Source organism: Peromyscus maniculatus, chromosome 13 (assembly GCF_049852395.1).
Source record: "Peromyscus maniculatus bairdii isolate BWxNUB_F1_BW_parent chromosome 13, HU_Pman_BW_mat_3.1, whole genome shotgun sequence".
Classification (NCBI taxonomy): domain Eukaryota; kingdom Metazoa; phylum Chordata; class Mammalia; order Rodentia; family Cricetidae; genus Peromyscus; species Peromyscus maniculatus.
In genome coordinates, this window is record NC_134864.1 from 21,208,650 (window position 1) to 21,234,198 (window position 25,549).

Here is a 25,549-nt window from a genome sequence, read left to right on the forward strand (position 1 = left end):
TTGTGTTTGGTAGTTGTTTAGAATCCATTTGCTCTTTCAAACTCCAACGAACATTTCATCTTCCCTTGAAGAAATCCATGACCTTCGGAGTTTGCTGATGCCGGGGTGCACGTTTATCTCCAGGGCCGGCCTGTATTGCCCATGGGTTCCAGTTAAGTGCTTAACAATGTCAGGCCCCTAAAGAAGTTATTGGTATTCTCTTCATTCTCTCAGTTCTGACAAAACGTTGAGGAATACTCATCACCGATACCGCAGACTAGAAAATTAAGGCTAGCGCCTGATGGCCCTGGTGGCACAGCCCGGGGCCAGGGAGCCAGCCCTGTCCCTTGCCCGTGGCCTCAGGGCACGGTCCAGTGCAGAATGAATCTGGTGTCTGCAGCAGAAGGGCATCTCCGGGCGGGGGAGCGGCTCTCCCGGCGCGGCGGGCGTGGGCAGTGCTGTGCCACCCGTAAGACCCCTCTCGGGGCGTGGGGACGCCCTGCCCAGCAGCCCAGGGAGAGCACCGGGCTCGCGTGGCCCAAGGGCGCGCGCCCGCGCGGGGAGGGGGCGGGGGAGAGGCTCCCCCCACTGCGGCACCACTCGGCGCCGCTCTAGGACGCCGGAGGGTCTCAGCTCTCCGCTCTCGCTGGTCAGGGCTGGGCCGCCGCTCCGTGGGCGGGGCCTGGCCTGGGTCTGCGCAGAGCTTCAGGCTGTCTTAGTCCTGGGACCTGATCTGGTAGAGCCCAATGTCCAGGCTAGATGCGATCTTGTCCCTGTACTGGCTACCCCTGCTAAGTGTCGACTTCTAAAAATCTCAGAGAACTGGAGCAATTGTTTCCCTTAAAAGTCTGCCTTTTGATGCCTGGGGGGAAAAATATGCACTGCCTCTTATTATTTTCAACTGATTTCTTGTGTGATTTAATTTTGGCTCAGATTCTTGCTGTAGAGACGCCTTCGTATGGTGAGAGATCTGAAAACAGCCCCTAACCGCAGCTTCCTAACCTGTGGGCAGAGTGTGGGATGAGGGCTTCCTTTTTTCCTCTATAGAGAACCAACAGGCTTTGGGGGAGGTAAACATTAGCTCTATTGCCTGCCGGATAGTGTACTCGGTTAATTTGTAGCTTTATAATTGCATTGCTACCAAAAAAGACCGGGGTGGGAGGGTTGGAATTACAAACATTAAAGATTGCATTCTTAGGGGCTGAAAGTGTTATTGGACCTCAGGGGTCACCACCTGTACCCCAAGTATGGTCCAGTCACCCGTCCTCAATATGCCAAATTAAAAGTGGAAAGCAGAAAAAAAAAAAGATTTATTGAATGTTGCCAAGTTGGGAAGAGACAGAAATCCAGTGAACTCACCGGAGTCCATCTCTGGGATCCTGAAGTGAGATCAAAGTTTAGATAGCCAAGGATATGCACATCGAAGCTATCCGAGTCACGTGACTTCCCGTCTCCTTGATCCATCAGTCCTTGGGCTTCAGTCTTATCCTGTAAGGTAGAAGGACAAGTTGTTAGAGCTATGTAAAATCTCTGGGTTTCCCCCTCTTGCCTTTCCCTTCTTCCAGCATGAGATTCCTAGGGAACGTGTGTGTGTGTGTGTGTGTGTGTGTGTGTGTGTGTGTGTGTGTGTGTGTTCCATTGCCTCAACAGTCTGAAATCTTGAAAGACATAATTAGCTCTTTAGAACATTGTCAGGGATTCTATTGCTGTGAAGAGACACCATAACGTGGCAACTCTTTTTAAGGAAAGCGTTTAACTGGAGCTAGCTTACAGTTCAGTGGTTTAGTCCGTTATCGACATGGCAGGAAGCATGGCTGCATGCAGGCAGACATGGTGCTGGAGAAAGAGCTGAGAGTTCTACATCCAGATCCAGAGGCAGCAGGAAGAGAGAGACACTGGGCCTGGCTTGAGCATTTGAAACCTCAACCCCCATGCCCCAGTGACATACTTCCTCCAACAAGGCCACATCTCCTATTAGAGCCACCCCCTATGAACTAATGGGGACCATTTTCATCCAAACCACCACAAACATCTTCATTTCTGCTGGCCCCTTACAGAACTCTGAACATGTGTGTAATTGGCCCCATTAGAAACCGGAGTTAACTCTATATTAATAAATGGAAATGGCAAGGGAAAATGACAGGTATGTGTATTTTTACATGGACTACCATCAACTAAAAAAGAAACTTTGGTGTCTAGGCTTATTGAGGTGACATGCAATAATTCTTAAATGTTCTGCAGTGGGAAGTTTCTGCATTATGAAGGCAATTTAGAGGATTATATCAAGATAGTAAAGCATGACTCCTTCAAAAGCTCATTCTTTGTTCAAAAGCCTATTGTCAACTCCCTAGGTCTTTAAAAAGAAGCCTCATTTCACTCATAAAAACCAACACTAAAATTAAATACTTCCTTGTGTTTGGGTAGATATAGGTAGAAGCAATCTTGTACAAGTTAGCAAAGAGCCAGGCTGATTTAAGTAAACAAAAAAGAAACAATAATGAAGTTGATGTTCCTGACTAGTTGGTAACCCCAAGGAATTCAGTTTCAATTGGAAAATCTTAGAGCTATCTCAGAATACTTATTAATGAGCTTATTATATTATCTGTTTTAAGGATCTGTCTTGGTGTTCTTTTATTCTTAGTGGCTTCCTCTAATAACTTTCTCATTTTATGGCTGTGTGCATAATGATGTTCTTTAATATATCCAAGAGACGTTTTGATGTTGGAATACGCGACGATTCGAGTTTCACTCCAGCAGCTTGAAAGAGGGATAATGAGGTGTTCTCCTTTTACATTTATGCTTCCCTTCCAGGCCTATAATTTCATTTAAAAGTTGATATTGTTCTTTCAGATTTTCTGTTCAATCGTGAAATGCAAAGCAGTGATTGTTCCCCTAAGAACAACTTTTAAGTTTTCGGAGAACTAAGATAAAGGCTGTGCAGCAAATTCTCCAAGTATCACTTGGGAGCATTTCAACACAGCGCACTTGAAAGCCAGGTGACAGGGTGGATTCTGAATTATAATTTGTCGATGAAAATCTATAATGGGACACCAAGTTGGTAATGATTTAGTGGGTAGCAAAGAGAATTTCAGGACACATGTGAAGAGGCGGTTGCCTGAAGACAGCGCCAGTAGCAGAGGCTCAGCTTTGGAGGAAAAATTGCCTGGAATACAAAGACGGAGGGTATGAAGGATGAGAAGCCGGAGAAGAATAAAATACCCAACAGGACAATAACAGAAAACAGTTCGGGTCATTTATGAAAAGGCAGGTGCCATAATGAGCATTCTGTTTAAGGTCTCCCGTTTATTCTTCCCAGCAGCTATGAGGTCGGTGCTGTCACTTTTGAAAGTGTGAAAATTAAAACAAGAAATTTTTCCAACTGGGAAATGATTCTCAAACTTAGCTTTGTCTGACATGTAGCGTTTTTAGTATCAGTCATCCTATTTTCTACTTGTAAATATTGTTATTTTAGCTGCATGGTGACACACAACATAGTTCCTGTACCTAGAAGGGCAAGGTAAGAGTATTGTGAGTCTGAAGCCAATTTGGCACAGATAGAAATGCCCTACTGTGCTGTTAATTTCTATTGGTGTTTGGTTTTCCTTATTCAGATCTGCTCTTATTCCTCTGAATCATAGAGGAATCGATTCCTAATTGGCAAAGAGGCTTAGGGAATGGGGAAGTATCATGGTTCTTGTATTAGACCATCCTGTTTCAAATAGCAATGTCTATACTAACAAAGCTGTGAAACTGTAAATTACATTTGAACTCTCTCCGCCTCTTCTTAAAAGCATATCTATAAATGGGGTAATGTAAGTGTCTATCTCACAGGATTTTTATAAGACTTAAATGAGACTGTGTTTTGCATGTGTGTGCATGTGTGTGTGTGTGCATGTGCGTGCATGCGTGCGTATGTGTATGCTAGTCAGGGTTCTCTAGAGGAACAGAATCAATAGAATAAGAATATATATTACAAAGGTGATATATTAGGTTGGATTTTGCAGTACTAGCTGGATAGCCCAGCAATGGCTGTCTGTACACTGGAGAGGTTGAAAATCCAGTAGCCATTGGATGCATGAGGCTGGATGCCTCAGCAGTTTCAATTTGATGCTGAAGGCCTGGAGGATTCCTGGAGAACCGCTGGTCTTCAGTTCATGTTGGAAGCCTAAGAAGCCGAGTTCTAACATCAGAAAGCACCTGAGCATGGGAAGTAATGGTACATATACACACACCACTATGAAGCAGAGATCAGTGGACAAATGTAGCAATATTTTCCCCTAAGACCTCCTCATATTTGGGCTGCTTCTGAGAGTTCCTCTCTGGGAGAGTATCTTCAGCTAATAATCCTCCTCTTGGACCTACCAGGGGCATGTATGTCTCTTAGTCGCTTCCAGATCCAATCGAGTTAACAACCACGATTAACTATCACTTTGAGTAAAAACACTTGGTATATATCTGAGCAGAGTTGGGGGTTTGTAGGCATTAAGTATTTTTATTAGGACTCACTCGTGCATATGGTAGCACCAAAAGGCTGTACCAGGGATGCTGCTGCAAAGTCGGTCATCATCCCTGCTCTGGAGAGACTGAGACAGGATGGTGTGAGCTTTAGTTTAACAAATAGCACCCAGTTTCAACACCAGGCAACGGAGAAGCAGAGTCCCTTGGAAGCGAAGCACCAACCCATACACCAAACAGACTTGTGTACGTCCATCACGATCACGACAGCCAAGAGGTAGAGTAATCCAGTCCATGGTGGTGTGGCATCAGTTGTACACATGGCCCAGCCCAGAGTGCATAGGGAACAGGTTGTAACCTTCAAAGGTCCCCACACCTACTGACCTGCTACACCTACAGCCAGGTCCTACCTCCTAAAAGTTCCACAGCCTCCCAAGGCAGTCCCAACCCTCCCGTGACAAACTTCCAAAACATGAGCCTAGGGGGACGATTCACATTCTGCTTATCACACTGCTCCAGGGCTGGGAGAGAGGAAATGAAATCAAAGACTATGGTTGATTGTACTCTTCTGTTGCTTGACAAAACACCAGGACCAAGGCAACTTAGAGAAAGGAGGATTTATTTTGGTTTATGGTTCCAGAGAGCGGATCCATAATGGTGGTGAAGGCATTGGAGCAGGCTGCCAGAGCAGGAAGCTGAGAGATCACATCTTCAATCACGAACACAAAGCAGAGAGAGAGAGAGAGAGAGAGAGAGAGAGAGAGAGAGAGAGAGAGAGAGAGAGAGAGAGAGATGAGAACCGGAAGTGGGGCAAGCCATAAAATGCATCGCACACCCCCCCAAAGGGTGTACTTCCTCCAACAAAGGTTGAGCCACCTCCAGGAATCACACCAACAACAGGGACCCACATGCTCAAATACTTGATCCTATGGGCGACACTTCACACTCAAACTACCACAGCGGCTAAACCCAAGCCATAAGCGCTACCGAAATGTCTCTGTGTTTTTAAAAGTCGCTAGTGATGGACTAAGTGGGTACTAAAGATGTCTTTCTAAATTTAGACATTGATAACTATCATTGCATAGCAAATGTTTGAGGACATCCTGCCAGGAAAACGACCTAAAAAGAATGCCTGGGCTTTTCCTTATCGATCAAAGCTTACTCTTTCCAGCTTCTGGAAGCAATAATGACAGTCATTATCACTGCATTGTGGTTTAACTAGAAGATGAACAAACATCCTGTAAGCAAACAGAGACATGTGGGTGTGATTAGGTAATTTATTATTTTTTTTGAAGGATTAAAACAGAACGGATTTGTTTTAAAACAATAATTATTATTAATAATTACGCCTATGTGCCTGTGAGAGGGCTTGTGTGTGTGAGTTCCAGTGCCCTCTGAGGCCAGAGCTTCCTGAAGTTGAAATTACAAGTGGTTGCTTGTGAGCCACAGGACATGGGTGCTGGGAACCGAATTCTGGAAGAGCAGTAAGTGCTCCTAGAGGCGGATCCAGCTCTCTAGTTCCGGGAAGGGTTTCTTTAAATTGATTCTTGGTACCTCTTTTGGATTCAGTCACCACTACCACCATCAACTCCAAACAGACACAGAGACTAGGATTAAAATAAACAGCTAATATTAGGGATGTGGAAGCAGCTCCGCCGAGGGTCCCTGGCTAGTGTGTGATAGGCCCTGAGTTCCATTTCCATTACTGCAAAACAAAATGGGACTCTGACATCGCCTGCATTCTCTTATTATTCTCAGCTCTTCGTGTGCATCAGTGAACTTGTCACTTCAACATCCCCTGGAAGTCGTTTGCATTGTTCTCCTCATTCCATAGACAAGCCAACTGAAGTGTGCAGGTTTTGTAACCCGATTAAGAGCATTTAAACAGCCAGGCTGCAGTTGAACCTGAGGGACCTGGCTGCAGAGCCAAGGGTTTGGCTCTTAAACCCTCCTGGCTAGAGCAGTCTGTCTCAGGCGTGCACCCACTTTATGTAATTTACCATACAATTTTGATACATAGACTCTGTGAAATTCAAGTAGAAACCCCATGAAAACCTGCTACAAGCATCTTTGCTGTGTTCAACACATACGTATGACAAAAACGTAGGCAATCTTTTATGAAAAACGATTACAGACAGGCTCTGTGTTCTGAAATAGAAAATAGCATCCAGTCTGTCCCCTATGATCCAATTCCTCTTGGTCATTCATAAGCAGCAGTCCTTCCATAACTGCTTGGCAGTGATCTGCTCCTCGTCTCCTGAGAAGTGCTTCCTCCCACTTCCGCTATGTGACCTCACCAGAAGCTGCTCTTGCAAGATTCAGATGTACTGTGCATGCTCTGTGCGTCTCTAAGACCCTCTCTCAGATTTTTTTCAAATTAGAGTTGGTAAGATAGCAACAGCAGTGGATGGTAAAAGCTGAATGCTTTCTGTGTCACAGAGAAGAATTGATCAGATAGAGAATTCAATGCAGTCTCTTTATGGTTATGTGGGGTGAAATGGAGAGAGAATGAGAAAAATTAAACACAGGGATGAGCACAAAGGGGAAAGGAGATGAATGAATCCTGGCTGCAATCTAGGCCCTGGTACAGCTACTCCAGCTTCTCCAATGACCTCCTTCCAGTGCCGTGATTATTCAAGAGTTCTTTCCACTGTCCAGCAGTTTTGTCTTGCTTATCTAAGGATGTTGAAGATGGGTTTTTGACACTTGCCACCAGAGAATTCTCTGCATACACCTTTAAAATGTGTCACATTCCAAGTATCTATTATATGTGTTTTAGAAATATCATGGCTTCCCCGTGAGAAATCACTCTGCACACTAGAGTTGAAGGAAGAGCTCTTTAATAGTGCTTGTCTGGCTGGGGCTAATGCCCAAGGAAGAGCTGACCTCAAATAAAAGATTTACTGACTTATACAGACCTTAGACTTAGGTGTTTTATACACTCTTTCATTCTTAAATCTCTTTTAGGTCCTGGGCCCAGGTTACACTTTGAACAATTTGAACAGAGACAGGAGACTCCAAGTCTGGCCTTGTGGGCAGATGGGAGATTTACATAGCAAAGATATTGCCAGAATTATTTCTCAAGTACACCAGTGCTGTTCTTTTTGAATAGTTGTTACTCAGGTTCATCTTGTCCACCTTGCAAAATTACATTTCCTGATAAGAACACAAGGAATTTTTATAAGTTTTTTTGTTTTTAAGCTTTATTTATTTATTGTATATGCAGTGTTGTGTCTGCATGTATCCCCACCTGCCAGAAGGGGGCATCAGATCACATTGTACATGGTTATGAGCCACCATGTGGTTGCTGGGAATTGAACTCAGGACCTCTGGAAGAGCAGCCAGTGCTCTTAACCTCTGAGCCATCTCTCCAGCCCGAACACAAGGAATTTAATGTTAGACGGGGCCTTAATGGTAGTTGTGACCCTGTGTTGGCCCCTTGAGCTGCCTGTTAGAATCGGGTTCTTTGGGGATGGGCAATTTAATGGCTGGTGAATAAACTTTGCTTGTCTCTAACAGGCCTACTTATTGTTGGTGTATTTTGGAGGCAGTGCTCCCTTAGCTAAATTAAATCTACTTGGTGTGATTTAATGTCTTCTATGCAAGTTTACTAGTAAATACTTTATGACATCAGTTCTATTGCTTTGCGTTTCTTCTACGTTATATGTTGTGATATGTTATACTGTAATTACTATTTTATTGTCACAGTATAACGGGCAGAATTGGCCTCCAAGATGCCTTTCCATTGATATAAACATATATATATAGTATATATATATATGAATATATATACATATATGTATACACACATATATGTATATATATTCATATACATATACTATGAAATTGAGTCTAGAGGGTAGAAACAGATAAAGTTACAGATTCAAAGTAAGGGAAGTTTGCTGCCTTGGTTTGGAGAAGATGTAGCTCACTATGACTCCTACACCTGCAAGGGAATGAATTTTGTTAAATAAATCTTGAGAGGGAAAATGAAATTGATCATACAACTCTCTTCAAACTATGCTGGCAGCCTGGTGAGGTGGTTCACAATGGTCACCTCAGCACCCATGAAGTGAGGCAGAAGGATCACCAACAAGTTCAAGGCCAGCCTGGGCTACATCATGAGTTCCAGGCTAGTCTGGGGCTAGTGAGATGGGGGAGGGGGTGGAGAAAGATGAGGAGGATGAGGAGAAAACAATTAATTTATAAACGAACCCCACAAAAATTTCTGTTGGCTCTTCTCACCGCAGTTAGAATGAAATTGGAATAAAACACAGCCTGACTTCCAGAAGTCTTCTCTCTTCATGCTGTTTTGATCCATTTGCTGGACTGACTCACTCTACTCTCGTCACATGGGGCTCTCTGTGCCTGTGACATTCATCTTTTCCCCCTCAGGGTGTGTGACTGCAATTTCTTTTTTTCTTTCCTCCTCCTCCTCCTCCTCCTCCTCCTCCTCCTCCTCCTCCTCCTCCTCCTCCTCCTCCTTCTTTTTTCTTCCTGGAGCTGAGGACCAAACCCAAGGCCTTGTGCTTGCTAGGCAAGCGCTCTACCACTGAGCTCAATCCCCAACCCCTCTTTCTTTTTTTTTGAGACAGGGTTTCTCTGTGTAGTTTTGGTGCCTGTCCTGGATCTCACTCTGTAGCCCAGGCTGGCCTGGAACTCACAGAGATCCACCTGTCTCTGCCTCCCAAGTGCTGGGATTAAAGGCGTGCACCACCGTAGCCCGGCTGCGACTGTAATTTCTAACTGCTGTCTAGAACATTCTGTTCCAGCATCTACCTGTACCTGGCTTCTTCCTCACCTCCAGGTCTCATGTCAAGTTTCATCTTTTCAGACTCCTTCGTTAGCGAAGTTCCTCCCTGCCCCTAGCGACAGCACACCCTGTCCTAGAACTCGTCCACTGCCTAGAACGCCATATCTACTTAATCATCTAGTCCCTCCCGTTGAAATGGGAGGCTTATTGCTGGTAAATATTGATACTTCAGAAAGTATGGTTGGTAAACAAATCAGGGAATATACAAGGAAATACATATTTTAAAATGAAATCCTACATTAAATCCAATTAGAAGACAATTATTTATTATGTAAATGAAACAATTCTTGGATAATAGCAATGAAATTAAAATTGTGGGATTTTGATGGAATATCATTTCACCATTGTTTTTTTGTTTGGAACAAGTCTTTCAGGTTTACAGTTTTTTTTTTTTAAATGAATTAGGGAATTTTTTTAGATAAAAAAATGATTCTTTTCAATTGAATATGTCCATTTATATCACTCAGTTCCTTTTTAGTAACAATCTTGGGACTTTATATGATAAACTGTTTCAAGTAAGAAGAAATTATATCACTTAGTTCTTTTTTAGTAACAATCTTTGGACTTTAACAAGGTAAATTGTGAATGTCAAATAAGAAGGTCAGGAAGATTTTCTTCAGTGTGGTATTTTGAATGCTTTTTCATCTTCCATTTTTTTCCCAATTAGGTCTATGATTGATTTGGAATAAGGTGAGAGGTATAGGGTATTTTTCCTTGTGGATGATCAACTGTGTAAGTACTGTTTATTTAAAAAAAAAAAACAACTATCACCTTTTCTCCATTCTTCTGTCTTCATATTGTTGCCAATAACCACTTGACCATATCTGCCTGTGTTTGTGTGCCTTCAATTCTTCAGCCTTGCTCTTTCTGAAACACCCCTGCGAGTGTAGCTCGGTGGCCGAATGCTTGTCTGGTGTATGTGAGGCTCTGGGTTTGCAAAACCAAACACATAAAAAACACCACCAACCAGCTGACCGACCAACCAACCAACAACAAAAACCAATTAAAGCAAAACCCATCTTTAAAAATGGGCAAAATTTCTTTGAATATACTCTACAAAAGAAGATATGTGAATCTCAAGTGAGCAGTGACATGTACTCAACATTGTTACTCATTGGGGAAATATAAGTTAATGCCAGGGCATCACACCAATATGATCTATCGGAAGATCAAATAATCGGGTTGTGGTAGTCTCAGCACTAGGGGGTTGGGGCAGAGGAGTAAATTGCTGTAAGTTTGAGGCCAGTCCTAGCTACCATGTAGACTTTGTTTCAAAAAACAACAAAAATAGGCAAATAAAAAAAATGTTGCGCTGGGCGGTGGTGGCGCACACCTTTAATCCCAGCACTCAGGAGGCAGAGGCAGAGTTTGAGGCCCACCTGGGCTACAGAGTGAGTTCCAGATCAGGAACAAAGCTACACAAAAGAAACCCTGTCTCGAAAAACCAAAAAAAGAAAAAAAGAAAAATGTCGAAGCAAACCAATTTTCCAATCCTTTTGCAATAGTTCTGGTAGATAACAAGGTAACAAGGAGCCACTGGAGCTGTCATACGTCACTGGGCGAGCATAAAATGGTGCAGGCACTTGCAGACATTTGGTAGGGCTGGGGATGTAGCTCAGTGGTCGACTACTTGTCCATAATGGGTGAGCTCCTGGGTTTGATCCCCAACACCACACAACAAAACTAAAGTTTGCCGGTTCCTTATAACGTCAACTATCACTTGCTGGGGCTGAGGAGACAGTTCAATGACAAAGTGACTGCCGAGCAAGTACAAGGACCTGCATTCAGACCCCAGAACTTACCTGAAGGCAGCCACGGCTACACGTGTGTGTGTGTGTGTGTGTGTGTGTGTGTGTGTGTGTGTGTGTGTGTGCAATTCCAAACCGGAGGAGGCAGAGACAGGCTGGTCTCTCAGGCTCGCTGGCCAGCCAGCCTCATTGAGTCTTTGAGCCCCAGACTCAAAACAAGATGTGATACAAGACAAATCTGACGTGGTCCTTGAATGGCTGTTGCTTAGATTAGCTCACAGGCGCTCTGGTTACCTGCACAAGACCTGACACGATCAATCCATTCAAAAAACCAGCATGGATGGGGGAGGGGCCCCTGAGGCCCCACCTCTGTTGGAGGAACTATTGGCCATTGGTGGCTGCTGAGGGAAGAATTGGTCTCCTCAGGGGACACGGCCGGCCATACTCATTTCTTTCTCTAAATATCTCCTTGGGGGGAAGTACCTTGTTTCCACGCATGTATTATCTTCCTTTCTACGATTTATTTTTATTATTTTTAATTAGGTGTGTGTGTGTGTGTGTGTGTGTGTGTGTGTGTGTGTGTGTGTGTGTAAGAAAGACAGATGCATTGGATCCCACTGGAGCTGGTGGTTGTGAGTCACCTGACATTGGTGCTTGGAACTGAACTCCAGTCCATTGGAACAACAGTATGCGTTCTTGTTCTTACTGCTTACTGGCCGAGCCGTCTCTCCAGCCCCGTGTTTAAGGAAATCACTCACAGTTCAGTTTTTTTTTTTTTTTTTTTCTGTTCTCTCCTTTGGTTTCTTTTGTACCAGCACCTTCCGCTCCTCTTCCATTTGGTGTCTGATTTCCATGATTGCGGGTCTAAAACAAGATAGTACCCACTTTTCTTTTTATAGCTGAACCTAGGGATTGCAGGCATCACTCTTGATGTGATTTAGCAACGGATCTGGTTATGTCAGACAGAAGACTCTCCAAGTAGAGATAAAAATATTCCTCCTCTGATAAGTCACTGCCCCCCCCCCCACTCCCCTGAGAGCCTGCCCTTGCAGGAGCTAAGAAAGAAAAGTGTGTGGATCTGCACTTCCTTCCTCCCCTTCACTGGAAAGCACCTCCCCCCCCCCCCTGGATTCCCTTGTCTTCTAGCTCAGCCTCACCTGGGAGCTAACATTTTTGTTTCTTAGTAACCGGGTGGAGGAAGTGATCTGCGGATCTGCTCTATGAATTTCTTAGATTACACAGACTTCCAACTACTTCTATTTGCAGCTTCTCTTCTAACTACTGCCTTCAGGGATACCTGACAGCTGGAATCCCCCTGACCTGAACCCAAGTTCTGTGTGCTGCTGCAAGGAGCGAGAGTTGTAGCCTCAGCTCAGTGTGCCTCGTGGACCAGACTGGCTGGGCTCCTAAACATCATTTTCTTTTTAGAAACTCATCACAGATCTTCCCAGGTCAGAATCTCTGAGTGTGAGTCTGGTGGTGTGCATTTCTTATAAGGCTCTCAGGTGACCAGACGGGAAAGTCAGCAGTCCAGCATTGGCAGGCTTTGTCACATTCAGGCTCTGTCTTTGAAGGCTCAGGGGACCAGGCAGAAGGGACAGACCTTGAATAATCTGTGGGCATTTTGAGAGGACACGTCTTGATGAGGAATGTTGCTGGTAGTATTTCTCAGTGGAGAACAGAAAGTCAAGGAACCCAGGGAAACAGCGAGAGGCTGTGCAGCAGCCCGCCTCTGTCTGGGAGGGGCCATTAGGAAGTGTTCTCCATGGATCTGGCATTTCCTTTGAAGACTAGAGAAGCTTTCTTCTCTCTACTTCACTTCTCTCACCTCTGTTCCCTTATTTCCACATACAGATCTGTAATGCAAAGGAAGCCATATACAGGTATTTTGAAGTTTGGAAAGCCAAAACAACAAAGCTCTTGAACTTCACCCAGACATGATCAATAGTGAAAGTATTCACTTAAGTGAACAGGCTCCAGAATCAATGAGGTTTACATCCTGTGAAAATAGCCTGGGTAGCATACACAGAAAAAATGCTAAATGCCTGTTTTTCTTCTGTTCCCTACATCACTCCATCTACTTTAGGAGTGGTCTGTGCAAGCGGTTAGGTCTAAAAAGTGACCAAGAGAACAGTCATAAGTGAAAGGCACGGGCCGAGAGAAGGAAGAGGGAAGGAGCAAAGAACACAGAAGTAGGAGCTGCTGAACTAAGGTGGCACACGGCCAAGATTCCTCAAGTCTATGCGAAAACTTTAAACAGGAAAATGAGAGGGAGATAGGGCGAGGAATGATAATAACCAAAAGTAAAGAATTAAACTACATTTAAACCAATTCCCTGGTTTTAATGTCCACATTATATGCATTTTCCCCATGAAAACTCACTTCATTAAAATATAAAATTTGGTTGGTACTTAATTTGTATAGATTCTACACTGAGGACTTGTTTGCTTACAGCTAGGTAATACTGTGGCAGGTGGCATTTCACAAACTGTGGCAGTTCCTGGTACAGATATAATCTTTTCTTTCTTTCTCTCTTTCTTTCTTTCTTTTTTTTTTTTTAATTTTTTTTTAGAGACAGGGTTTCTCTGTGTAGCTTTGGAGCCTGTCCTGGAACTTGCTTTGTAGACCAGGCTGGCCTCAAACTCACAGAGACCCACTTGGTTCTGCCTCCTGAGTGCTGGGATTAAAGGTGTACGCCACCACCGCCTTTGTTTACAAATTTCACAAATTTGTTTACAAATTTTAATGGAAGAGAATGGATTTACTAAATCCTATGTTAGTATCTACAACTGCAGGATGGCTAGCATTTTATGAAGGCCATGGATCACCTAGAAAGGAAATTATTTTCCTCATTTCCTATATTTACAAGATTGTACAAGGAAATTTGTTCAGAATTTTTGGAGGTGGAAAAAAGTATTTGTTAAATGTGTTGCATTGCAAAGTGATAGTTATTACAGGGGAAAAGCAATAAAACTAGGTATGCTATTTTCCCTCCAGTTTCTCTCTCTGGTCAAATATAACTGTGCTTTGTATACTTGATGACCATTTTTTTTTCTTGAATTGCAAAGTTGCATTTCTTAACATGATGCCTGACATAGGGTAGACAATTTATGCTTCTTGAGTGTATGGCTGGGATTAGAATAGATAATTATAGGACCGAAAAGATTCTTGTTGCCGTTGGATAAGTGGATTCAATTCTCATATGTAGGTGCGTGGGCTACTAACTCACCAGCCACATCATCCTATATTTGGATCTTTTATAAAGCCAGGAAGCCTAAGGTTCTTGGAAAAGGTACGTTTGGTAAAGCAGTGTCAAGTTATATGGCTTTAATACACGCACAAACTTTTATTTCACTCACACTGACATGACATATACAACATTCAAGGCTTATAGAAAATTAACTTGCATTTTAGGCTATTTATGCATGTAACTACAGAACTATAAAAATACATAGAAAACATTATCATTTTTAATCCTATTAAATTTAATCATATTAAAAATGAAGTTTGGAATTCATTGGTAAAGTAATATAAGAGAAGGAAAGCACGTTTACCGTCAAATAGACATTAAACCAGAATGAGATGCATATCCCAGGCATTACCTAGGAGATCGCAAAGACACGAACTTCACACTTTTCTGCAGACGAGTAGATACAGCCCATTAGCTTTTCATAATGAAAAATAACTAGTTCTCAGGTAAGAGAACCTGACACTATTTGTCATATCCATAGTGGGTTGTTGGGGTACCATCTGTATTTTAAGAGAAAAAGCAATACTTATGTCCGGGGAAACTTCACCATTTAGAGTTCTAGTATTCCATAGAAACTGGGAGATAGGGGGCTATTTGTGCTGGGATCTGTGAACTTTGAAAGACATTGGTTCCCAGGTTTGTTTGGGGATTCCCCTACCCTTGCTGGGGTTCAGACAGGGTTTTAAGCGCTCTAACACTGATTCATACTCCTGTACCTTCCAAGTTCTTGAGAAAGACATCCCTGGATCATAAATTTGACAAGAGTACTTAATAGTTGTTTTCTGAGAAAAAGAAGGGGAAGAGAATCTCATCCATTTTGAACAGTAAGGCTTAAACATTTGTTTGTCCTTACAGTATGTTTGGTTTCTTGGGCTCTGAAACCGACTTAAGTGAATAACCATTCAGAATAAAAAGTATTCATCTTTCTTCTTTGGCTCTCGCCTAACTCAAAGGTTTTAAGGGTGGGAGTGGAAACGGAGCTGTTCGACTTGTTGCACACAACCAATGTGGTTGAGCTCACGTACAAGATACAATGCCTTAAAAAGCGTGCTACAGCAATACGGGAGTGACGCTCAGTGACGAGTAACACCTATCACAGAGCTCCAGATCACCTAGTAAGATTTGCTGGGTCCACATTACTCATTTTGCGCCAAATTGGCGGAGAGCGCTTCAGAAAACAGCCCTTCTTGGAAGAGCAAACCAGTGTCGAGTTCTCGCTTTCCAGACTTTCCTAGAGGTAAGTACTTTCGAGGGGACCGCTCCCAGGTCCCGCGGTACACCTTGCACAGCATCCACGTTCCCAGCGAGTCTCAGATCGTTTAGCGTCGCAGGCCCTGGGGAGCACAGGCGTGATTTGCAAAGACAACGCGTTGAGCGCGCTGCTGAAACGCAAAGGCGCTTTAAAGGAATCCACGTTTTACAGCACACGCAAGCAAAACGCGGGAAGGTCGAGGGGACCGTCCGGTGCGCAGCCTGCTCCGGGGTAGGGAGGAGACGCCGCACCCGCCCGCACCCCGCGGGCGCTCCACATCTAGTCACGCCTCCTTTCCGGCCGGCCCGACCGCGGGGCTGACCCTTCCGGCGGCCCCATCTTATCACCCGGCCAGGCCACTTCCCGGCTTCGGCCCTGCGGGCCTCCCCGAAGAGTTTCCTGCCAGGCCCCCTCCGCCTCCGCGCCCATCCCGCCGCGCAGTCCGATCGCTGGGCTCGGAGATCGGGGCTCCTCATGGAAGAGAGAGACCCGCGAGAAGCAGCCCCGCCGGGAAGCGGCCCAGGGCGGCGGCCCGCGGCCCACGCCTCCTTTCGCCCGCAACCCCAGTCCGCGCCCACCCGCTAAGCCCCGCCCCTCCCGGGCCCGGGCCAATGGGCCGCGCCCGCCTCCTGGGAGGTAGTCGAGGAGGGGGTTGGGGCCGGCGGCAGCGCCCGCCCCTCGCTCTCGCTCATTGGCTGAGGTCTCAGGGTGCCCGGAGACCGGAGTGTAGCGCGATTGGCTGTAGAGACTCGCGACGGCGGCTCCTATTGGCTGGGGCAGCCCCCGTGACGCCGGGTGGCGACTGGCTCCCGGGTCTGAGGGGCTCCTGCTTGTCAGGTTCTAGGTAGGTGCGTTTCACGCCGCCGTCGGTAGGCACTGTTGCCCGGGGCAACGCCCCGGGAGGTGGGAAGGAGGCCGGAAGGCGAGCCCTGCACGGGGGCAACCGTCCCCGCCCGCAGCGGGGCGCCGGGCTTTGGCCCAGCGGGCGCGGGCTGCTCGGAGGCTCTTCCTCCGCCCTCAGCCAGCTCCGTCCCCGCCCCGGGGCTGCGGGGGTCACTCGCCCCATCCTGCCCGCGACGGAGCATTCCGGGTTGGGCTTGGGTCCGGCTGCTCACCCGGCCCCGCGAGGCCCGCCCCTCCCACACGCCCGGACCCGGAGGCTGAGGGGGCGGTGCCGGCCGTGGCGGGCGCCTGGCCCCGCCCCGTCGCGGGTCGCGGGTCTGCGGGGCGTGGGGCGGGGTGGTGGGGGCTGCGGCGCCCCGAGCCCGCACCCTTTTCCTCCTGGCGCTCATCGCCCCTGTCTCACGGTGCCCACACCCCTTCTGGGCTCCTCACCCCTGGCCGCCCTCTCTTGGGGGCACCCAGCCCCCGGCGGTCCCGCAGCCCCTTTTCATCAGGACCCACTCACCGTGGGTCGCCTCTCCAGCTTCACGTCCCACTGCCCCTCTTGTTAAGGGTTGTCACTTTAAGAAGTCTCAACTAGATGGAGACTTCAGGTGTGAAGCCGGCAATCAGGGGCGGTTTTTTTTGCCCTAAGGGCTATTTAGGGGTCTGAGGTGTCTGGAGGCACCCTTGTGCCCTCCTGGGACTACCTCTTAGGATAAGCTCTCAGAAACATGAGGTTAGTTTTGGCAAGAGCCAGGGCGCTTTTGAACAACTTAAGTTTCCATCAGGTGGTCCATTTGTACTCTGTACATTTGTGATTTTGTTGGGGATACCGTTGCAATCTAAATTTGTTAAGGTTGGGGCAGCTTTTCGTTTTCATTCACCTTATGATGTAAGAACAATGGAACTTGTAATGTTTTTACTTCTGAAGAAACTATGCATTCAGTGGTCTCACTGTAACAGTCTCTAACACATGCTACTCTAACTTGTACAGGAGTTTCCAGGCATTTGAAGGAAAACTTCTCACCCGAAGTCACTGTATTTAAAAGTTTGATGGAAAAAAAATCTGAAGGACAAGGCCAACACTATTTTAGTGGTTAATGTCTGAAAACTTTGCGATCCACATGTGAAATGAGAACAGGATTAAAAAGAAAACAGTATTGCAAAAATACATTGTTCGGGGCAGGGACTATTTGTGAACCTATCTCCATAGGGTTTATGATGGTGTGCGGAAGAGCCACAGGATATAAAAGGTTGAGTGTCTCTTTTACAGCCAAGAAAAGATTTTCTGATAGCCCTCGAGTGAAGGGTTTTCAAAGGTCCTGGGGATGTTTTAAGAGAGTGCATAGGCATTCTTGGAAACACTTTCGGTTTTCTTCCATAAAAGACCTTTGGCAAGATCTGTTTCTTTTCTGCATTGACAGTGTTAATATACACTAGCTAAGATTATGTAGTGTCCCATTAAAGCAGCTTCTGCTCTGCTTCAGAGGTAGATGTCATTTATGTGGGAGAAATAGTCCAGGCTTTTGTAGACGAAATACTTGAATTCCATTCTTAGTTGCCATGTAGCTCTAACTTGTCTGCGAACTCTTCAGATTCGTAGTTTTTTTTCCTCTGCTGTCAAAAATTTCAGGTTACACAGAAAAAAGTGAGTTGTACTTGTTACTTACGTATGGCAGCAGCAGTACCTTTTACATAGCGGTTCCATGGTAAATATTAACAACAGAGGAGCTGAAATGATCAGATTTGGAAAGCTGACGTAACTGTATAGAACACTAGAGTATTGCAAGGTGCTTGTTTGTGTGTAAGTGGAGATAGTAAAACTAAAGAGTAACAGGAAAAAGACCACAGTAATTCGGTTACACCGAGCACTCCGTGTGGTTTGGTGAGGAAGTGGAAGATAGTATCTTTGTATCTAAGGATTCTGGTAGTCTCAGGATAATCTGCAAGCTTGTCATGTAAACCAAAGTTTTGTTTTAAGCTTGGATTTGTGTTAATAGGTGGTAGTTTTGCACCGTGATGTACGTCTTTTGGGGTGAGAACAAAAGGATGATCAGTTATTCAGTGTTTTGATCATGTAACTGAACACATTGGATCAATCTTACGCATGTTGTTTTGGAAGAATATTTTGTGATGGAAAAAGTTTGCAAATGTGACTTCAGAAAATAACTAATTTAGACCTATTTCATGGAGACTAACTTTGTTTCCTAGGTTTATTAGTGTTTCAACAGGACTTAAAACTATCTTCATAGTGTTAGTAAAGGAATATATTACCACAGAACTTGAGTTTCTAATAAAGGATTAAAGTGGAAATGGCATTAGTTCACACACACAGAGTAATTGTATATTTTCAGTCTGGGGAAAATTTTTCCTAAATATTTGCATCCTTTTAATTTAAAGAAAGATTTTATGTCTATCTTTGTATATACTAATTTCTAAAATATTTAAGAGGGATTTAATCAGAATTTACAGATAGATAAGACTTTCATTGTCTTGGCATACTTGCTGTGGTCTGTGTTTCATTGAGACATCAAAGGAAGTAAGGTCGCAGTTTCGGGACTTGAGTAGTACTTCAGCTAACTTGGAGATGGTGAGCTGCACACTAGCTCTCCCCCATAGCTCCACTTTCCCTGCCTCTCCCCTCCTTTTCACTCCTTTTTCCCATTTTCATTTAGTTATTCAAGGTGAGTTCTTCAAAATCACTGAGGGAGCATAGAGAAGAAATCATGAGTTACTCTGTCATAGTTAGTGTTTTAGAAAGTAACTAAGAGTTGCCGTTTATCACACAACACTAGCAGTTTGCACAGTTTGGTGGATACGTTCCAGTGTGTCTACATCTGCCCCAACGTTTGTAGAGTGCGTGAGCTTGAGGCTTGGCTGCACTAACTCAGCTGCTTCCGGATGTGAGGAAGAACAGAATAGAGGACACATTAGAGCTGGAACAAAGAAATCAGAATAAAACAGTTACTTTTTCCTCATTCTGTCCGAACAAGTACAGTCCGAGTTTACCAGGCACGTCGTTAGCTGATGTATGGCTGCCACATTATGGGGTCTTCAAGAGTTTCTGAAATTCAGAGTTATATAAGTAAACTGAAATTCACTTAGTACCTTTTTAAGAAAATACATTTTAAGAAAAATATCTCCATTTTAGGGGTATTGCATATTCAGCTTTAAAGAATACAATGGCATGCATAACTTGTAATTATTTCTTAAATCTTCATCTGTAGTTATCAAACTATGACTAATATTCAGTCTACATTATTACCATTCATTATAAGCTTGATATTATCTCGTTCCTCAGTAAGTATTAATTAAAAGTCTGGAATTTTTAATGACAGAGTTCCTTGCCAGGTTGGGAAAGTGTAGTTAAGAGAAGAACGGTTTATTTTGAAGCCATATAACTTGGGTTTGAGCTCCAGTTTCTCTTTTGTGGGATCTTAGACAAATTACTTAATATCATCAAATCATAGTTTCCTCTTCTATTAAATGAGTAAGATAAAATTACCTCATACAGTAGTTATGCAGAAGCACTGAGACAATGTAAGTAAAAATGCCCGAAGTTAGGGAGTGCTGGACTTTTGTATTCAGCTCTTTGTATCAATTTTTATCTGTTCTGGTGTTACTAGGGTGATTCTGGCTTAGTCTGAATTCTTTTGCTGTGAAGAGACTCAATGACCAAGACAACTCTTAGAAAAGGAAGGATTTAATTGGGGGTTTACTTACAGCTTCAGAGGGGGATGGGGAGGGGGAGGAGGTGGGGGAGGAGAAGGAAAGAGAAAGAGAGGTGGGGAGGGAGGAGAGTACAGGGTGCGTGGGCAAGCACCTCTGGCACCAACAAAGCTGGTCCTCAGGGAGGGGGGTTCAGATCAGTTCCAACTGATCTGAAGTGTATAGAGGTAACTTCCTCCACTTCTGGGGTGTGACCAAGAGCAACAGCCATAGGCACTATGCTCTGGGAGTCTCTCTGATCGTCCTGGCCAGCAATGTAAAAGATGGCTTCTCATTTCTGGTATTGGGGATTTCGGCTTTTGTTAGGTGTTCTTTGGCTGTTGAGGGGCATGAGGAAAGTTCATTAAAACTATATGTGTACATCTATACACTGAATTATGTGCGTTATAGGCTTTTTAATAGTTAATAGTTTGATTCCTTGTGGCTTTTTCTGCCATCCATATTATTTTACCTCCTTCCCTCCTCTTGTATTTACCTTCCTCTCTCTTCCCTAAAGGACACCCCCTGCCTTTTCCTACTCTCCCCCCTCAGATCAGTAGTTCAATTCTTCAAGTATTTTTATTTCACCTTGATGCCATTTGTTGTTGGTTGAATGTGCTGTAAATTCCTTTCATTTGAACCAAAAGTATTCACTTAAAATTGGTAGAGAGAAGGTAAATTTTATTTCCTTAAATTTCTTATCAGCACTCCCACTTTGGATCACATTCACTCACTGTTTAAACTGTTTACTTATAGGGTTCTAGTTTTTTTGTTTTGTTTTTTTGAGACAGGGTTTCTCTGTAGTTTTGGTGCCTGTCCTGGATCTCACTCTGTAGACCAGGCTGGCCTCAAACTCACAGAGATCCACCTGCCTGGCTCTGCCTCTTGAGTGCTGGGATTAAAGGTGTGCGCCACCACCACCCAGTGGGGTTCTAGTTCTTAAAAGAAAACTGTTAAAATGCGCAGCTTATGGATGTTGGGTGCAGTGGAGTAAGCCCTCCACTAAGCCTTAGTTGAGGTATTCAGAAGTTACTGACCCAGCCTGCAGCACACATTTTGACTGAAGTCAGTGATTCTCAATGTTTCCTCCCATCCGAGTATAAGATGATCACATGTGTGACAATGTGAAGTTTCTAGGTGCCAGCTGTGATTCTGTCTTCCTTTCCCATTCAAGCATATCAGAATGAAGGTATTGACAGTAATGTCACTAGAGGCACAAGCTTGGATTTACTCTGATTTATTGAAGAGAGTCATCAGAAATGTCTATGACTTACCAGTAACAAATACCCAAGACATACCTTGCCGTTTTATTGTTGAGACCAAGGGAATTCCTCTGTCCTAAATGAAAGACTGTCCCCAGTTTTCAGGCCATTCTTGTAATGTAATAGAAAATACTATTGTGCTGATTTTGTGTAATTGATAATGAAGAATGCAACATTTAAAAGTAGAAGCAAATGTTAGCAAGCAGTTAAAAGCACTTGAATGAAAGCACTAGTCTCTGTTACAAATGACACCAATTGTTAGAGAAACATGGACATTAGTTTATGGTGAAAATTGTCTCTGAGGTGTAACTGTTTTAGGAATCTAAAGTCTAGGCATGTAGTATCTTAAATGCTCCTTACATTGGCCCAGTCAAAAGGGTGTCTTTAAAATTACATTGCCCAAATGGGGGTTCACTTACTTATTTTAAAATTTAGTTTTAAGTTTTTGAGATGGGTTTCTCACCATGTAGACCAGGCTGGCCTCAAACTCAGAGAGATTGGCCTGCCTCAGTCACCCCAGTCCTGGGATTAAAGGTGTGCTTTATGCCCTTTGAGATTGCTTTTAATTAGTCATTTTATATAGAAGGACAGTTAGAAACAAACATAACAAAATTTTTAAGTCCAGTAGACTTTTGGAATTTGCTAAAGTCATGTCTTGAAATATTTGCAAACCAAGGATCTGCTTCTTTAAAAGGAAACAAATTTAATTAAAAATTTAAGCATTCCCCTCAAACTTTTGATGATTCAATAGAGCTGTAATCATTAACGTTAAGTTTTTTTTTCCTTCTAAAATGAGAGCTAGGGAACTCTGCATTATGTAATTAATACATAGGTAAAGGTTCTTATATGCTAGTGTCTGGGAGGCTGCAGGACAAGAGAGCATTTCTCGCTTTCAAAGCCTCCTGCTTGTCACAAAGTTAAAGGTTGGTGCTTGATTTCTCTGGCGCTGGGTGCTTGCGGACTGCTGATGTCTGAAGGATGTATTCTTTCCGTGAAGCTGAATGTGTCTGGTCTGTGTCCTTGCTGCTCTCCCTGTGCGGCGTGGGAGGATTCTCCACACTCAGCTGATGGGGCTGCTGTTAGCATCACACTGTCTACAGAGCACAGTGCGCTTGTTAGAAATGGGCCATAGCCTTCCAGCAGTCACAGTGCCTCCTGCCTCATGAAAAGGCTTATCGGTGTCTTTTCTCTTGAATCATTTTTCCTTCAGAAGCTGGTGTTTTCTGTGTTCAGGTTAACCATCATTTTAAGTTTCACTAGGATTTTGTAAATTTTGTTTTTCTAGAAGCAAAGGAAACATTTTATTTTAAAAATGTGAGTACATACTTGTATGTGTGCTACATACCTACCTGTACACTTGTGTTTACATGTGCACGTGGAAGCCATAGGTCAGTGTTTTATATTTTATTACTCTCCACCTTTTAGGTTCCCCTCCCCTCCCCCCTCCCCTCCCCCCTCCCCTCCCTCCTCCCCTCCCCTCTTCTGCTCCATGCCCTTGTAGTCAGAGGATAGTTTTCTGAAGTTGAGTTTTCTTCTACCTTATTTTGAGTCAGGGTCTGTCTTCTCGTTTCTAGCATTGTGCTTTGTGGTCCAGCCTAGCTGGCGCTTGAGTGTCCAGACGATTCTGATTGTCTTGTCTGAGCCTCCCATCTTCCCACAGGAGTGTTGGGATTACTGATGTGTATATACCACCTCATCTGGCTTTTCATGTGGGTTTCTGGGATTGAACTCAGGTCACCAGGCTTGTGTGACACGTTTACCCTCTGAGTTGTCCCTTTCCTTTGTTTTTGTTTGTTTTAAGATTGATTTTGTTTTTAATTGTGTGTGTGTGTGTGTGTGTGTGTGTGTGTGTGTGTGTATGTGTGTGTATGTATGTGTGTGCACATGAGTGCAGATGCCCTTTGAGGACAGAGGTATCAGATCCCTTGGAGCTGGAGGTGGTTGTGGACTGCCAAATGTGGGTGCTGGGAATTGAACTTGGGTCCTCTGGAAGAGCAGTATTTTTTCTTAGCCACCTCTCAAGTGCTCCCACTTGGTTTTTGAGACAGGATTTCTCATTGAACCTGAAGCTGCCTAAACTGGGTGGCCTCAGGGATGCTCCTGTCTCCGTTTCCCATTGCTGGAATTTACAGGTGTTCATTTTACATGTAAAATTTACCTTTATGTGGGTGCTGGAGATATAACTCTGGTCCTCATGCTCTTGTGGAAAGCACTTTACCAGCTGGGTCTTCTTTTTAGTGACGCTTCACTCAAAGTGTACTCCTTCCTTGGAACAGCCTCCTGGATATTCCGGCTTAATTGCTAGTTGTGGTTTGAATGAGAATGACCCCCTAGGCTCTTACGTTTGAATGGCTGGTCACCAGTTGAAACTGTTTGGGGAGGTTTAGGAGGTGTGGCCTTGTTGGAGGAGGTGTGTCACTGGGGGTGAGGTTTTAAAAGCCCATGCCATTCCCTGTATTTCCTTCTCTGCCTCCTACTTGTGGGTCAGATGTGAGCTCTCCAGCTCCATGCTGGTCTGCTGCCATGCTCCTGGTCTGCTGCCATGCTCCTAGTGTGATGGTTCTGGATCACCTTCTGAAACTGGAAGCAAGCCCCCAGAGAAATGCTTTCTTCTATGAGTTGCCTTGTTCACGGTATCTTTTCACAGCACTGGAACAGTGACTAAAACACCAGCATACCAACATCTTCACGTTTTTCTAAGTACCTCACACTCTTGTTCTTGTTAGACTCAGTCTGGTATACAAGGGCAGTGGTTTACCAGCTAGTTTACATACTAAGTGTTGCTGATTTCTTACCCTGCAATACAGAAATACCAAGTTTCCTTTACTCTGTGTACCTCGGTTCCACATGTAAGGGGCTGTGACTTGTTGCTTCATTTCTGACATAAAGTTTTGCCTTTGCCAAGGTAATTTGTGAACTCCAATGACAGAAGTCATATTATAAAGCTGTACTTCCCATCTTTGAAAGTGGCAGCACATCCCTTTTTTGCTTCAGTCTCAGTCTTTGAAGTAATCTTTAGTTCATTTTCTTTAATGTCTCTCACACAGTCATTCAACATGTTCTTTTTGCTTCACAGAAATTCTGAAATCTAATTCTTAACACCTCCACTTTCTTCATCTTAGTTCAACATAATTTTTCTTTAGCATGACTCCTAGTGTGGCTCTCCGCTGGTATGTTGCTCTTCAAGAGTAGCCTTTCATCCTTTTGAAGAATTGGGGACCATCCACCCAGCCCTCAGTGGCTTCCCAGGTTGCTCTGTGTGAAGCACATGCTCTTTAGATGAACTATAGTTTGTGGTCCTGGTCTCTTTCCTCAGGATCTTCGCTAAGATCTTCATTCTCTCCACCATTCGCTACACACACAGCCTCCTTGCTGTGCCTTGAAGAGATACTCTGTATTTCTTCCCCCTTGGCCTGCGATTGCCTCCTTCAGATCTCAGTGTAATTCCTGACTTTATCTTCCTCAGGTCTTTGTTATGTGGTCATTAGTCTACCTCCCCCAGGCTCCTAACTAAGCTTTTTTCCATGTAGTGATTGTCACAGCTGGCCCTTCAAATTTTTTAAAAAAATATTTTTGATTTTTCCTTTTAAAGTATAATCTCCATGGAGGCAGGATTTCTTTCTTTCTTTCTTTCTTTCTTTCTTTCTTTCTTTCTTTCTTTCTTTCTTTCTTTCTTTCTTTCTTTCTTTTTTTTTGGCATGGCTAATAGTTGTTGTCAAAGATTTGTTGAGTGAAATAGTAATTAAACAGTTACTTGTTTTTTGTATCATTGTAGGAAGTGAGAATGCTACTTTGCTGTCCATTCTCGCTTGCCATCCAGTACTAGTGTGTTACACTTGTGTGTCAGTCTCTGTGTGTGTCCTTGTGGTGCGTGCATGTGAGTGTGCCCATGAATACACTTGTGAGGCACATGTGGAAGCCCAGAGGACATGGGGTGTCTTCCTGTATCACTCTCTGCCCCATTGCCTTAGGACAGGGTCTGTCACCGAACTGAAGGCTAGCTGTCTAGCTTAGGCTGGTCAGGCAGTAAGCTTTGCACATCTGCCCATCTCCACCCACAGTGCTAGAGCTACAGGCATGGGCAGCCTGCCCAGCTTTTTTACACAGGTACTGGGCATTCCAGCTCGGCCCTCATACTTTGCAGAACAAGTGTTCTTACCCACTGAGCCATCTCCCCAGCTCAAGCCCGCTACAGTT

At 44.2% G+C, this 25,549-nt stretch overlaps 1 protein-coding gene across 8 annotated transcripts in view; it reads left to right on the top strand.

The window, feature by feature from the left end:
• The window catches only part of Fer (FER tyrosine kinase), a 368,133-nt gene that overhangs the window by 18,362 nt on the left and 324,222 nt on the right, over window positions 1–25,549 (top strand). For 3 of the 8 annotated variants that reach the window (XR_006062831.2, XR_006062832.2, XR_006062830.2), the window contains exon 1: window positions 16,187–16,341. The exons of 1 other annotated variant lie outside the window; for it this stretch is intronic. The gene's annotated coding sequence lies outside the window, so the exon portion shown is untranslated. Of the gene's footprint in view, window positions 1–15,362; window positions 15,483–16,186; window positions 16,346–25,549 lie in introns of those variants that run through there. 4 more of the 8 variants (XM_016010068.3, XM_006991853.4, XM_076549748.1 and 1 more) reach the window with 3 other exon arrangements.